Source organism: Quercus robur, chromosome 9 (genome assembly GCF_932294415.1).
Source record: "Quercus robur chromosome 9, dhQueRobu3.1, whole genome shotgun sequence".
NCBI lineage: Eukaryota > Viridiplantae > Streptophyta > Magnoliopsida > Fagales > Fagaceae > Quercus > Quercus robur.
In genome coordinates, this window is record NC_065542.1 from 43,608,372 (window position 1) to 43,624,710 (window position 16,339).

General features: G+C 34.1%; 1 pseudogene; it reads right to left on the minus strand.

Annotated features, from left to right (window-relative positions):
- Window positions 1-16,339, minus strand: part of LOC126698553 (protein NRT1/ PTR FAMILY 5.2-like) — a 61,377-nt pseudogene that overhangs the window by 3,061 nt on the left and 41,977 nt on the right.

Genomic DNA, 16,339 nt, shown 5'->3' on the forward strand with positions numbered 1-16,339 from the left:
AGAAGATCAAAACCATCACACACAAAGCAACCTTCAAAGTTCTTGGTACTGATTGGTCTTGAGGTATCATTAGAGCAATCCCAAAATCACCAAGGAGACTTGGTCATTGCACTTGGAGGCTCAATTGCGGATCAAGAGATTATCGAGAAGAAATGATTCGAAGAATCGGTTGCTAGCAAGAGCTAGATGCTTAAGTACATAATCATTACTTAACTTGAAGGGTTTTGTGGATTGTTTGGTGCTAGAGATATGTATTGCAACTATTCTTGATTTGTGGATCGTTTGGTGCTAGAGACCCTAGAGAGTTTTTTTCCATCTGGTTCTTGGGTTTTTCTCTTTGTAAGCACTTCATTGTTGTTGTGAGTGCTTGATTTCTTTTGTAATTGGGATTGCTATTGTGTTTATCTATTTTTACTTATGTCAATTATTGGTCAAGTATATTAACAATTGGGCTTAATTTCCATACTTAGCTTAAAATTGAATAAGCCATAAAATTTGGGGTTTAAATCAATGCTATTATATATTACAAACTTATGAAACACAATAGAATAGAAGGAGATGGGGGTAGATCTTATTAAATAAATAATCAAAGCAATAGTTTTGTGTAGCTTTTTCTTAACTAGGTCCTACTTTATTAAAGGGAGAGAGTTTAGGATTGAGAGGACTCTACATAATTATGTAGTCTAATAGTATTACCATCTGATTTAAAAAAAAAAAAAAAATTAATGGAGCTTATTTAAAAATATAACTCAACAAATTGACATCAAACAAGAATTTTCACTCAATATATTCTTTTGGCGCCATATTTTGTTTTGGCTACTTGTTATTTATTTCTTTTGGGGGAGAGCTAATCCTAGGCCTATAGGCCACTTTAGGCCATAATCCAGGGACCTATGGAGAAAGGCTCTCAAATATGGGGGAAATAAGTGATGTTTTTTATAAAAAAAAAAAAATTAGAAAAACATGTATGAACTGTACTTATTTTTCCCTCCACTTATAAGGTCTATGAATTAATATAAATCCATCCCAATTATCATTAAGTGAATTAGTTATATTAATCAAAAAAGAGTAAGTCATATTAAAAAGTAAAAATTTTAAAATTGTCACTTAATCTTTAAATTGTATTGAGCCGATCTATGTTTTGGGAGGATTTTTTTTTTTGGTTGGGGGGGGGGGGGCGGGGGGTGTTTGATTGTGTTTGTATAGATTATTGGAGTGCAGGAGTGACATATTTACATGTAAAAAACCTAAGCATAAAAGTGTGGACTTGAAAATCGGTCCCAAAACCTGATAGTATAAGGTTTTAGGATATATAGGTTAATAATGATGCAACACTCCGTATAGTCACAGGGATTATACTTGAGGGCCCAGTGAAGGCCAAAGTTTGCTTTCATCTAAAAAATATGTGCCAATCACATTAAAAACCATGTTGGATTTTAATCAGACAGTGATTCCCCACCATCAGAAACTATTACATCTTGCATGAGGTTCTTATTTCTTTGAACAATAATCACATACGTGTTCGATTGTGCATGGTGCATCATGCATGCAATAAACGTTAACATTGAGTCTTTTAAATGATCAATTTCACCTATTTTATTTCCTTCTCTCTTTAATTATTTAACAAAATTTTAAAAAAAAATATTAATAACTTGGGATTCGAGATTTTACCAAGAGATAAATTCCTGATGCAATGACAAAAGTCCAATATCGGCCGAGATAAGTATCTGCAATGTAGGCACCTAAAATGGGTGTCAACCATACAGTACCAACCCAGTTGGTCACATTGTTTGCAGAGTTTACAGTGCCTTCATGGAGCTTATCTGTTAGATATATCACTAGATTTGAAGCAATCCCATAATATGCCATCCTCTCAAACACTTCATACCCTATAAAATAAAACATATACAAAAAAAAAAAAAAAAAATTTAAAAATAGTGAAATTGTGAAGCATCCTAGGAAAATTTTGAAAGATAAGTTATTCTAAGTGAATGAGAAATATTAATAGAAATAGACTTCAAATGAAAACAGTTGTGTTTGTTTACGATCTATATATGAGTTATAGTTTCTCTTGGAAAATATGTGACAATGTAAGCCTGTTTCTTAGTTTATTGGCTATGGCTAGCTAGGTATCTTAAATATGAAAGAGTTAAATCTTTATTCAGCAACTTTTGAAGTTTGGCCTAGCTGAATTAGTCTCTTAATGGAAGGATAAAAGGTACAAATAAGTAAAAAAAAAAAACATAGGCTATATACATTACCTACAATGAAATAACAAGCTTTCCATCTCCCAGTCTTTGATCTTAAAACAGGTCTACCCTTGAGATCCACAGTCCCATCTTGTGTGTAATCCTCTCTTTCATCTCCAGGGCCTTTCTCTTCTACCATTGCCATCTTGTTAAAGAGAAGAAAATAGGGACTAATTGGGTCGTCTGGTTTGAAATCATGTGAGCATTTAGCTTTTTATAAAGTTATGTGGTAGCCAAGGACCTTTTCCACCTGTCATTGAACCACTATCTGACGTCTCTGGCTCCATATAGAACCATTATCTAAGGCTTGTTTCTCAAAAAAGAAAAAATAAAAAGACCTTTTCCACCTCGAGATTCTAGAATCATATAGGCCCGTTTGGTCATAGTTTTCAAAAATTGTTATTTAAAAAGATGTGAAAACTTTGGTTTAAAAAGTGTTGTTGAAAAACGTGTTTTTAGTGTGGATAAAACAAAAAAAATTTGTTTAGTATCATGATTTAAATAATATTTTTCAGTGTTCAAAAAATATAAAATATGTGTTTGGTATATGTGTTTTGGATGGTAAAAAAAGTTGACCAAAGTACAAAATAACATTTTTTTAATTAGGAGAGAGAACATCCATATATTCCTGTTGCTCCTCTCTTTCCTTCTTTATCCCTTCTCTTCCCTGAGAGCAGAAAACCAATCCCACGCACAGTCCTCATCTCCATCGATGCCAAAGAAGATCCACGGCTGGGCTTCACGTTCCTCAGATCTCATCTCCACTGTCAACACTCCAAGACCTAACAATTAATCGAGCTTCTGTTGCCGCCGAGTCGCCGACCCATCACTCCAAGATCCAGGTTCGAATCTCACTTTCACCTTGCTTGTGAATGGGTTTTTGTTTAAAGACCGAACCATTCTTTCTTCACTCACAGATTTCTCACTTTTTTGTTTTTTGTTTTCCTCACCAATTGGGAAAACCCCCAATTTTTCTGTTCTTTGTTTGCTGTTGAAACAATATATGATTTACAATCCAAACATACATGCCCTACCTTCTTGAAATCTTTTAGGTACATTCTCTAAATCTTTTGTTGTTGAAATAATGTTTGATTTACAACCCATTCGATTTTTCATTTTTCTTAACACTCTGTTTGGTTACTGAGAAAACTGATTATTAGTTTCATTTTACTGTTAGTTTTGGTTGATTGGGTTTAGTTTAATTATTCATGAATTTAAGCTTGGTGAATTTGATGATTTTGTGGTCGGTTTGACTGAATTTCGTTAGTGAATTTTTGCTATTAGTTTTAGTTGATTGGGTTTAGTTAATTATTCATGAATTTAACCTTGGTGAATTTGATGATTTTGTGGTTGGTTTGACTGAATTCCGTTAGTTAATTTTTACTATTAGTTTTAGTTGATTGGGTTTAGTTTAATTATTAATGAATTTAAGCTTGGTGAATTTGATGATTTTTGTGGTCGGTTTGACTGAATTTCGTTGAATTCAATTTGGATATGATGGATATAATGTGGTGCTGTTTAGGCCAATTCCTCAATTATAGTGATCAACAGAAAGGTTTTGTGAGGTTTACTTTTGGTTTTCTCTGTTCTAGTTTTGTGAATGATGGTTTTCTAATTCAAAATTTTGAAAGTTTGTATTAATCTTGCACCGAAAATTGAAAACAGTCATAGGAAATTGCATAGCCATAGGGTTTGCTTGGATATGTTGCTATATTTTTTGTTGCACGAATTGATAGCATGTTCAAATGGTTGTTTAATAGTGTTGATTACGTTCTATAATGTGTAAGTGAGTAGGTTTGTGGCTTCTTCTCGCAGATGTCGGACGCAATGCATGAGGATATTGACGATGGCCTTCGGTTTTGAAATTCCAACTATTTATGTGGCTTGAGAGCAAGCGTGAGGATTTTGGATAAAAGAAATGAGAACCGGTATAGGCTATTTCAATGTTGCCCAAAGGATGCATGTGAGTTTTTTCAATGGTGTATTCCCTTGAAGACGCCATTGTCATATGCGGAGGATTTCCAGCAACTACAAGAAGAGTTGTGTGTATTGCGAGAGGAATTGAGGGTCATGCATGACAAGGTCCACCCCTTAGATCAGACAAAAAAAATGGTCAAGATAATGTTCATTGGATGGTGTTTGTTATGCACCGCGCTTGTACTACTGCTAACTATGACAATGGTCTAAACCAAATTGTTATGATGATGTCCTGTAACCATATTATCTTATTATGTACTACCGACTCCTCATGAACTTGATGCACTGTGTACTATTTTTGGGCAATCTTGAGTCATCCATTTTGCTAGTGCTAGGTATATGCATGGGGCTGACTCTTGACTCTTACAACTGTATGTTATTGGCTTAATAGTACTTTTACAATAGTATGTTATTGTCGCATTCCTCTAGCTTTCCTTTTTCCTACATATATATTGTACCAGCACAATAGTGAATGCTTAAAATTTAATTTTGTCAAGAAATTGTTAAGTTGGAAGCTTCTGCTTAGCCAATTGTTGGAATTAATGTTTTAAACAATAGACCAAATTTACTATCTTTTACCAACAATTTCAGTCCAAAAAACAGTCTCAAGTTAATTGCCATAACACTTATAAATAAAAGAAAACCAACAATGTTAACAACACTTATAAATAAAAGAAAACCAAAAATGTTAACAACACAGCTTGCATTATAGACTTTCCAAGAAATACAAATGGTTCATAATTTTTGCATCTCAACTGCTTCATTATATATTGAATTGCCTTCACACAACCTAGAAACTATATTACTAACCTTCATTCAGCACTTTTACTATATCCCTGAACATAATAATTTCATCACAATACCTGATAGGGTCTTACACCCATCTTTCCTTTCAATAGGAATGAGAACCATATCAAACCTCAAATAGAGTACTTAGGTGCCTTGATAAGGGAATAATATCTTATGGGACAATTACATAAGATACGACCTCCCTGACAAGAGTGGTCCAATCTCAAGAGATCTTACTAACCACTTGAGAAGCACAAAAGGAACAAACCAAAAAGATAGAAAAAGCAAAGTCTAGTTAAAAATGCAAACATAGCATGATGTCATTGCATAATGCCTCCATAACTAGCATCTATTTTTTTCACAACATATTCTTCAACAAAAACAAGGTTAAAACTTAAAACAGAGTTTGAATACTGTAATATCCACATTTTTTACAGTCTATTCCCAAAAAGCTTAATCACGGTTGCCTGTGTAATCTGCCCACATAACAGCAGTTATTGCATCACGATACTCCAACATCGCTCGTTGTGCCCGAGTATTAAAAGCTTCTTCAATGCCCCCACTACCTACGCGTGTAGCTCCCGTTATGGTTGCGTCGCTGTTACACACAAATGATCCTTTCCACACATGGAACATTTCATCCGCTCGGTTATACATGCGGATAAAGTTATGCAGTGCATAGCAAGCGGTCACAATCAGCCGTTGTCTAGAGAGGGAGAAGGAGTGCATTTCATTCAGGATCGGGAACCTCGCCTTCAACACGTCAAAGCATCATTCAATCACCATCCGCAATGACGAATGCCTATAATTGAACAACACTTGTGGGGTAGTAGGCTGCTGGTTCGCACCTCGAAACTCTTGGGCATGGTAGCGTGCAGACTTGTGTGGGGGGAGGAATGCATTGCCTATTGCGTACCCCGAGTCAATGAGGTAGTACGATCATGCAATAAGAGTAATAACCATTGGCAATTAATGTTACCCAACACAACTATTTTTAAGTGACAATAAAGGAAAAATTGCAAAAGGATCACCATACACAGAAACATAGTTACGATTTATAGAAGTGATGATGCCTATTAGCTGAAGTTTACAGGAAAATTATTTCATAGGATGGGACAAAGGAATGTGACATGAAAAAATAGAAATTTTCTTCTTTAATTTCTCATTCTCTGTCATTCTCTTCTTAGCTGTCTAGTAAGATTATGGCTCACTGTAATTGGAGGTACCTGCCCTGCTTTCAATTGGAGAGTTTTTAGCTAGCAGCTGAAGTTTATAGGAAAATTATTACATAGGATGGAATAAAGGAATGTAACATGAAAAGACAAATTTTCTGCATTTATTTCTCATTCTATGTCATTCATTGTATTGTCTTTTGTTTAGGCATATAAATTAAAGGTTGAAATGTTGTGAGAATAAATGTTCTAGGAGAGAAATGTGACAACTGTAACACACCAAGAGACGAACATAAGATAGCATAGAAGGTCAAAAACTTGATCTTGCTTATGAAAAATCACCTTGTTGAATCCTACCTCAAGACATGAAATTCACGAAAGCTGTGTTTTTCCCTTTTCTTACCACAATACCATAGTCTAGGATTCTACATACTACATAGATCATGTACATACCATCCCAACAACATTTTTTTTCATCTGTCTAGGTGTACTTGCTCGTCTTCTTCATGATTCATAGTTACAGAATTGTTCTTAGCCATTTTAAACTTAATCCCAAAACCTGTCATGGTAACAAGTTTAGAAGCTACATTCTGGGTTTTCTGTCATCTCCTGAAGAAAAAAAAAATCCTAGTAGATTGTTAACAAGAAACCAAAAGGCCTTCAATAAGGTCAACATATTTGTCTTCTTCCTTTTTCCCAAAATTGTTTTATGCATATAAACCAATTTGCATAGTATGGATTATGGAAGATTAGAATCTAAATTCATAAACTACACATAAATATGAAGTTAATAAAGAGGTGAGAAACTTTAGTATGTGCTCATAAAATCACCATTTCAATATTCAATTTTGCTAGTTATTAATCTATATGTAATTTTATGTTACAATTTGTGTTAGGTTCTAAAGTTTAGGACTTTGTGTATTTAGAACTCTAATTTGTATTGTTGGCAAACCATGATCAAAACAATGTGTTTAGAAGTGTTTAAAGCTAGCTCAAAGTTGTACGTCAATGTAAAGTTGGAATCGAGTGTAAAGCAGGAAGCACTGTGGCTTTTGGCCTGGCTCGATCGATCGAAGCTTAGGCTCGACCGATCGAAGCTCGGGCAGATCGCTTTTCTGCAGAATTTTCCAACTTAGCCCTAGTTGTTTTAAAACGTTTTTAGGGTTTCTTATTTGTCCTAAGTATAAAAGGCAAACCCTAGCCACGTTTTAGTGTTGCTCATATTGCGGTTTGTGTAAATCTCTTGTGAGATCTAGAGGAGCTTTCCTTTACACAAACTTAGGGTTTTCAAGGAGGAGATATTTTCTACACCTTGATGATTAAAACAGTTGCTGCCATTAAAGCTTAAAGAATACACAAGCGGGGGTGCTTGTAGCTGGTGGGAATCCAAGAAAGAAGGAGTCCGTGGATTCGGAGCTTGCACGTGGTCGTGTCAGTAAGTTCTACTGGTTGGTAGCATTAGGAAGTCAAGCGGGGGTGCTTGTAAGTCCTTTTGTATGAACTTCGATTCTTTCAAGATAGTGGATTCAAGTTTACCTTGAGGATAGCTAGGTCAAATCCTCCCCAAGTTTTTACCGGTTTGGTTTCCTGGGTGATCATATCGTGTGTTATTTATTTTCCGATGCTTTGCATGATTTGATCTTTATTATTGTGATAACCTAGACTTGTTTAATTGGACTAAGTAACAACTTGGCTAATTACCTAGGTTTAATCAATTGTTTAAGGGGTCTAAAAACTGTCAATTTGAGAATAGGAAAGATAAATAAAGTTTTGACAAACATTAAACAAAAACACCCATCGCCCCCAACAACAACAACAACAACGGTCTCTCATAGCCTTTCCCGCATACAATACAAAAGCATATAATATTGAATGGTCACTAAAAAGGACCACCTCATCCTTACTTAGCCACAAGGTTTTGTTTGTTTACATGTAGAACCTCAATCATCTGCTATTTTTTATTTGGTATTCAAATATTCTCCATGTTTGGATTTTGATCCTCTTCTTGTGTGTATGTGCATCTACCATTTTTTTTACACAATTTATTCTTTAAGCCAAAAAAGAAATAAATAAAATAAACTCAATTCAACACACACTTGACCAGAACAGAAAAATGTAAATAACAATTTGTTTTAATTTGCTGTCTAATTATTTAGGTAGCCATGAGAACATTGATCAAAAACTCAAATTATATAGTAATAATAAACATCTTCTTCCAGATGTAAAGTAAAAACCCATAATTATACCTTACTTTTCCTATCAAAAGCTAAAAATTCCTTAACAGATAGTATTAACTTAAAAATAAATCAAACTTGGATTTTTAGCCCCGGCAGTTTAATTATTCAGCTCAAATAAGGGAACCATCTCTGGTAATCCACATTTCAAATCCAACTGAATTACTTAAAATAAGTTTAAATAAAAAAAGAGGATGACAAGTGCCTAAAACACATAGCTACTATTGACCAGATTGCTTACCAAAAATACCCAACAAATCTCAATCCCAAAGAACAAATCCAAAACCTAATGCACCAATTTTTTTTTTTTACCTCTAGGCGGCCAAGGGTACTCATACTCAACATGTCCAAATGTGTCCTGCATGACTCGTGAATCATTCGCACTCCCTTCCCATCCAGAATGCACATACGTAAACTGCATGTCAAAGTTGCATGCACATATCACGTTTTGGGTGATGTCACTTCATCTATGTATGAATGCGGTGGTCCTACCGGATGGGGCAGAAGCACTTATGTGTGTTCCATCGATGGCCCCCACACATTTTTGTTAAAAAAATAGGTAGCTCTAATTAGGTAAATTCAACTTATGTGCAATCGAATCTCTTTCACACTTCGTAGGGGGTTCTTTCTATTCTCTATTACAGATTTTTCAAATTTTAATGAATCAAAGTGATAATTTATCTAAGAACTAAAAAAAGAAAAATCAAAGCATACCTCAAACCATGGGTAATATTTCTCATTCCCTCGAAGTGAATGAGGAAGCTCAGCTACATCAGCGTCGGGCCGGATGATGAGACATCCTAAAGCATGGATAGCACGCGAGGCATGCCGGAACCGCCTTTGAATGGTCTCAAGAGAATGTTGAAAGCGGTTGGCAGTTAGCCGGTAGTCAGCGTTGTGTCCGACAATAAATAGCACTGTCCCAACGACCTCCTCAACTGAAACAATACCAGTGTCCTCCTCTAATAGGTGCAGCTGCTTCAACTCATTACACAAGTGCCTAAAAATGGTCTTGTCCATGCAGAATATGTCGTAACACACTTGGCGATTTCCTTCTAGTACTTCAATTACATATGACCTCCCACTCAGGATACTAGTGCACATAGGTCGCTTTATGTAGTACTTTTGCACGTACTCTATACATAGCTGAACGTAGGCTGTGGCAATCTCAAGTTCTACCTCACTATCGTACTCATCTGAATCGGGGTCAGTCATGACTAAATCATGATTTGAATCGGTATCGGCTATAATTGAATCATACCTCTGGGCAGCTAAAAAGTTCACATCATCCACTATAAAGAAGTACACACACACACACACACACACACACACACACACACATATATATCTATATTTCTGTATGTATATATATATATATATATATTGCTGTATGTATATATATAAGTTAGTATATATATAAATAAGTATATATGGCTGTATGTATATATAAGTGAGTATATATATTTCTGCGTAAGTGAGAAAATATAATTTTGCATAGCATTTTTTTTTTTTGAGAAGTGATTCTGCATAAGTGAGTATATATAAATGAGTATGTATATATAAGTGAGTCTATATGTTGCTAGAAGCACTACATCTATATATATATATATATATATATATAGATGTTATTGTGTGTACCAAAGAAATTATATATATATATATATATATAGATGTTACTGTGTGTACCAAAGAAATTACATATATATATATATATATATATATATATATATATAGATGTTACTGTGTGTACCATAGAAATTCCATAAAGAACACATCAGATTTTCTAAAATATATATATATGTCACCAAACAAAGCAATTCATATAAGAGATGACAACCACAAAACATATTTCTTACATAACTAGCATAGATGTCCAAAGCATTATATAGTAATAATAAAGGAATGTAGCATGCAAACATTGTCCAAAATATTAACATAATATAGACTTTGTCTATTCACATTAAAGCAAAATAACTAAACTAATTAACTTCCTAGTAGTCTCTAAATGGTGCACATTTTCAACCACCCCCACAACTACTGCAATCCACCCCCAATGAACTCAATCCAAGCCCTTCTCCTATCGACCGTCATAGCAAAAAAAATGGCTCTACTCTTGAAGTTATGAAGCTCTTGCACGACCTTGCAATATGTGACATGATCCACATCGGTGTACTGGTTGAGCAGTGTTATAGCTTGTGTAACTGATTCAATGTCACCCCTCACACCAGAGTCTACAGTGTCAGTGGACCTTTTCCCCCTCCAGTTCCCCATGTCAGTAAACTCCCAAATAGCCTCAGTCATGCTTTCAAGGGAGTGCCCTTTCTTCCTTTTTCCGCTTGAATGAGATGGTTCAGTTGGCCGCTTTTCAGCTTGCCTCCGGCTTTAGGCTTCACTTGGTGTGGGCAGCTCCTCCACATCATCCACACTATCGGTGTTGACGTTGACATGTAACCTCGATGATAGGAAGGCTGCATCCATCTCTCTCTCTCTTCGTCACTGCTGGGAGCTGGTTGGGCAGATGAAATTTGGAGGAAACCCGTGGCTGTGTTTGAATTGAAAAGCCTGCCCAACAGGTCGTAGTGTTTCAGCCCCTTTTTCTTGAAGTCCTTGAATTTATGATTGACCTATTAACAACCATATATATTGGGTTAGATGACTTATCTATATATTACTAAAAGCTGAAGCGTAGCATTTAATGTTGCTACGCTCACATTGAGCCACGTCAGCAGTCACATCATTCCCATCTTATTTTCTGAAATTTTAATTCAATTTTAAAATACTAATAAAATTAAAATTATTTTCAGCCCTATCTCTACTTTAGAGTCCACTTCTTATACATTTAAATCTACTATAAAGCCCAAGTCCACACCCAAAGCCTTTTCAACTTACTCCCTTTGTCAAACTTTATTGCTTTTCACGATTACAACATATGCTATTCCCTTCTATTACACGGATTCAAATTCCTGTCTCCCACGTTTTGTTTCATCGTTTCAGGTTTAGTTCCTTCCCTTTCCCCACCTTTTGATTATCACGGTTTCAGCATCTATTCTACTATTTCACTCATGGTTTCATCTTCTTGTTTTACGGTTTCAGCTTCTGTTTTGGCTTCTAATGGCAGCCTTTCTGTCTTCCTTCTTCTCCTCACATCTATATAAATACTGATGTAAGCTGGGTGGTTCAATTAAGGTATCCCTACATCCTAATTTCTTTTGTACTCTATTCTTTTGCTTGATGGTTTTTTTCCCTTTCTACGTTTGTTTCTGCCTATTTCTTGCTGTGGTGTGGATGGTTGTTAGGGTGTTGAATTTGTTACTGCTGGGTTATTTAATTGGAGCATTGCTTTTTTGGGTATGTTCATTCGGAGTTCTTTTGGGGATTTTTTAGGTTAGGAAAACCCAGAAATAGTGTGACAATCATGTAGCAAAGCAAAGCTGACAAAAGCTCAAGGTGTGCCAATTTGTGGCAATCACGTTGCCTTTGTTTTGTTCACAGATTTAAATTTGTCACCTTTAATGAGACAAAAGCTAATCAAATGGTTGTCCTATGTATGTGTCAAATGGTGGAGTTTTTGTGCAGTGGCTCTGCTAATAAGAGTATTGGTATATGGAAAAGAGAGGCTTATGGTAAGCTTAGTAAAGTTGGAGTCATAAGTGGCCATGAAGGTCTAGTCAAATGCTTACAGGCATCACCGGGTAATTTTGGTAGTGGGTTCTTGCTCTATAGTGGAAGCCTTGATAGTTTTTTTTCCATCACTTTTTTTCTAATTATTGTGCATTGGGTTATTCTTATTGCTGATCTTCCAAGTTTAAGAAGTCCATGGTAGGTTAGTACTAGAGAAATCTGAAAATAATTCATACGGTTTTGTTAATTAGCATATAACATTCACAAGTAGCATAAATAGACCATCACTTGGCACCAAAAGTTAATCAGCAATATGGGTGGTAGAGAAACCCAATTATCGAGCTCCGGTACCAAATGTGGTGGTTGTATCACCTTCCCTTTCATCATTGGTCAACCTCTCTCTCTCTGTCTGTTTAACACACACAGAATTTGTTTGGATCAATATATTTCTTATTTATATTTATATCAAGCAGGGGTGACGACAGGCTTCACACTTGGAGGTGGGGGATGGATATTCAACCTAATCGTATATCTAATTCAGGTGTTCAATTTGAAAAACATAAATGCTGCTCAGATTTCAAACATAGTGAGTGGTAGCACCAATTTGCTTCTGGTCATTGGAACAATTGTTGCTGACTCTTTCTTTGGTACTTTCTTTGTTGCTGCAGTTTCTACCTGTATCTCTTTGCTGGTAATACTCTTTACAGTGTTGCAACTTGCAAGATGCATAGTCTGTTGTGCGTGTAGTTTGCTTGCTCTATTGTGCATTTATCTCGAGTTATATTTAATTTTTCAATATAATTGATTGATCGATATTTTTCTCTCAAGTGTGATTAGTTTATGTTCATTGTGTGTTTGTAAAGTTTATTATTTGGTAAATGTAAAAATTGATCATCTTCTATATATCTTTTCCAAGTAATGAAGTAATGATTTAACTTCAATATTCTTTTACTTTCCAAGAACAATATTGAATAACACGAACTTATCGCTGTGTTTCTATTGGCAGAAGATATAATTTTTTTAAAGAATGATGAATTTGACTGCAACTCTAAAAATAATTTATATTGTTTGACTCAAATAAAAAATAATAATATTTTACATAGACATAGTAGTGACGGTTGTAGTAGTAAGGGCAATACTGATGGTATTGGTGATTGTGGTGTCCTTAGAGGCAGTGATGATAGAGGTGTTGCAGATGGTATGGTGGTTCTGGCTATAGGCCCGCTTGAGACAATGATGGTGGGGTTATAATAATTAATAGGATTGGAGTGGTTGATGTAAACGCCTTTATTTTCATTTCCATTTATGATTAACTACTCAATTTATAAATTTGAGTAGTTAATCAATTTTATCTATATATAAATTAATTATTTTTAATCAATTTTCAAAAATTGGAAAAAAAAAAAAAATACTACGTCCAAAGGAACCTGTATCTTACACTTCTATGTAACAGATACAAGTGTTTTGCAGATAGAATTTCAGTGTTCAGGAGGGCATGATATGGAAATTTTTGGTTATAAGATATATTCTATTCTTATTCTGCTTTGTATTTTCTAATGACATTACCTCCATTTTCATTTTGTAATTGGTTGTTACCATTGGTGTAAGTTGTGACTTGAGATTGGTTAACCTAAAAGTGAAACCAACTGGATTATCTTTGGATGGTTTGTTTGGTTATCGGCTGAACACATGAACCAATAAAGGGTAGTTTATTTTTGGGTTGTAGGAGCTGGATTATGTGACCCAGACAATGAACCAAACATGTATAAACCAAGGTATGACAATGAAGTGGGTTACATGGGTCTCCTCTTTGTTCAATCTTTCTTTAATTGTTTTTGGTCCCAAGACCTCTTTCTCTCTTTCATGTACCTTCATTATTCATCTGTAAGAAATTATCATACCTTCTCTTTCCCCACATCTATATCTATATATATCTAAAAGCTAAAGCGTAGCAATTATTATTGCTACGCTCTTGTTGAGCCACATCATTGGCCACGTCACTATTTTTATTTTTATTTTTTTTTTGGTTTACAAACTTTATTAGTTTCCTATTGCAAAATTAATTTTTTTGTGGCCAATATGATGCACTACATTCCACCATAAACTCTATTGTCTATATTCAAAGCTCCTTTCAATATTAAATTTTAGTTTTAATGTGAATAGCATGGGATACAAGGTGGTCTTTTGCACTACCACCATAAGTTAACTAAATTTTCTTTTTAAAAAAAAAAAAGAAAAGAAAAGAAAAGGAAATACTACTATGAAAAAGAAAATGATTATAATCACTATTCATCTCTTACTATTTTTTCTTTTTCAAAGAGTCAGTCAGACTTTAATTTTGGTTTTCCATTTATTTGTAATTTTTAAAACTTTTATAAAACATTTATTTGTATGTTGTAACAGTTGATTCCGTAGTGTATATGAAAAGACAGTGATCATTTCGTCTTCTCCAATCATTTCCTATGAAGAGACAGTGATCATTTCGTCTTCTCCAATCATTTCCTTAGTTATTTAATATTATACCAAAACGTTTTCTTTGCTACATGGAGTATAAAACAAACAATACCATTCTGGTGTGGTGACATTGCAGATGATGCCTTCAATTGCGAGAGAGCACAATGTTTGGTGGCTTTAAAGGTGACAATGCTAACCTGAAGAAGGATGCCCCAAGTGTTGAAGAGAGCCTTGCAATAGGTAGGATGCCAACGTCAAGGGAGATGAGATTTCTTTTTATATTAACATATTCATTCATTATGTAGTTTTCATGCTTGATGAGAGCTATACATTGAGTAGGATCTCCATTTCCACTGGCAATGGTTTCCACCAAAAGGTTATATCTCTAATTTGTAAAATACCTCTATTATATTTTGTTAGTAGTATTCGAATTGGGACCATGTTTGACATGAGCAATAATTTATGTCTTTTTTTCCACTTTTATTCTGTATTTTATTTGTTACCATAAGTTGAACAATTGTTTTTTGTTTCTTTTTTGAATTCTGTATTGCAATAAGAAATTAGAAATATAAGTTAAACAAAAAAACTATTTTTTGGCATATGTTTTTTCATATTTTAGGGAACTTTTTCTATGACATGTCCAAATAATAAAACAAAGTAAAACTCAATTGTCATCCTTCTTTCTTTACAGTTTTTTCTGTCTTGGCCATCATGCTTTTTTTTTTTCATATATTGTAACTTTTGTAATGCTTGATGCTTCTAAATTTGTTGGATTTGATATGCCATATGTGATGTGTATAGTATGTTAATTGGCTTGAGATAATCCAAGATACACACTACCTAGCTATAGCTAATAATCCGCACATTCGATGGTTTGATGTTCAATCAAACTACCCTCAGTGAGTATGTCACTCCCATAAGTAGTCTTACTTTTACTTATAAAAGAAAAAACAAAATAGTTTAGCCTTACATTTTTTTAATTTTTTTTTTTTATAGTGTTTTACATATATCTTTCCAAATGCTAATGTGGACACTTATCTCTAATGACATGGTAGGTGATGAGCTATGATTAATATACCAATAACATGATGGTAGTGGGGCTTCAATGTGATTGAACTTGGATGTATGTAGGTTCTAAGAATGGCATAGTAAAGATTTGGGATTTAAGGTAAATAGATTTTTTTTCCCAACATATATAAGGTGGATTTGTTATTATTTAATTATTGTATTATGTTGTTATTGTTTAATATTATTTAGAGTTACTCTTATATATATATATATAACATTTATTATTACTACACTCCTATTGAGCCACCTCATCCGTCACATTATTATTCTTTTTCTTATTATTTTTTAACTTTACTTTTTTTGAAAATGTTATATATATATATATATATATTGGTTTTACATATTCATCTACTTTAATTATGATGTTATAACTAAATAATAAATCAATAAAAAATCAAAACAAAAAATTTTGTCTATACTTATTCATCTTGAGCGGTTTTAACTTTACATAAAACAATTATTTATTTATTTATTTATAAAATGGCATTCACAAGTCTTGCTTAATATTTGGTGGTAGAAAAGACATAACCTGACAACTACCCCATGGGAGGAATCCAAATCAAGGATGTTATAGATCTCCTACTAGAGGTTTATACTTAATGGTGTTTGTTGTTGACCTAATTTGGAGAAAAATCATATTATAATATGTCCTATTTTGTGTTGTTGTCAAGTTTTTGTTTATTTGGAAAAAGATAGTCTGGACAATATGATGAAGAATAGTTTGTGCAGTTGAAGAAGATGAGCTTTGTATAGTTTCCTTTTACTATTTGTAATT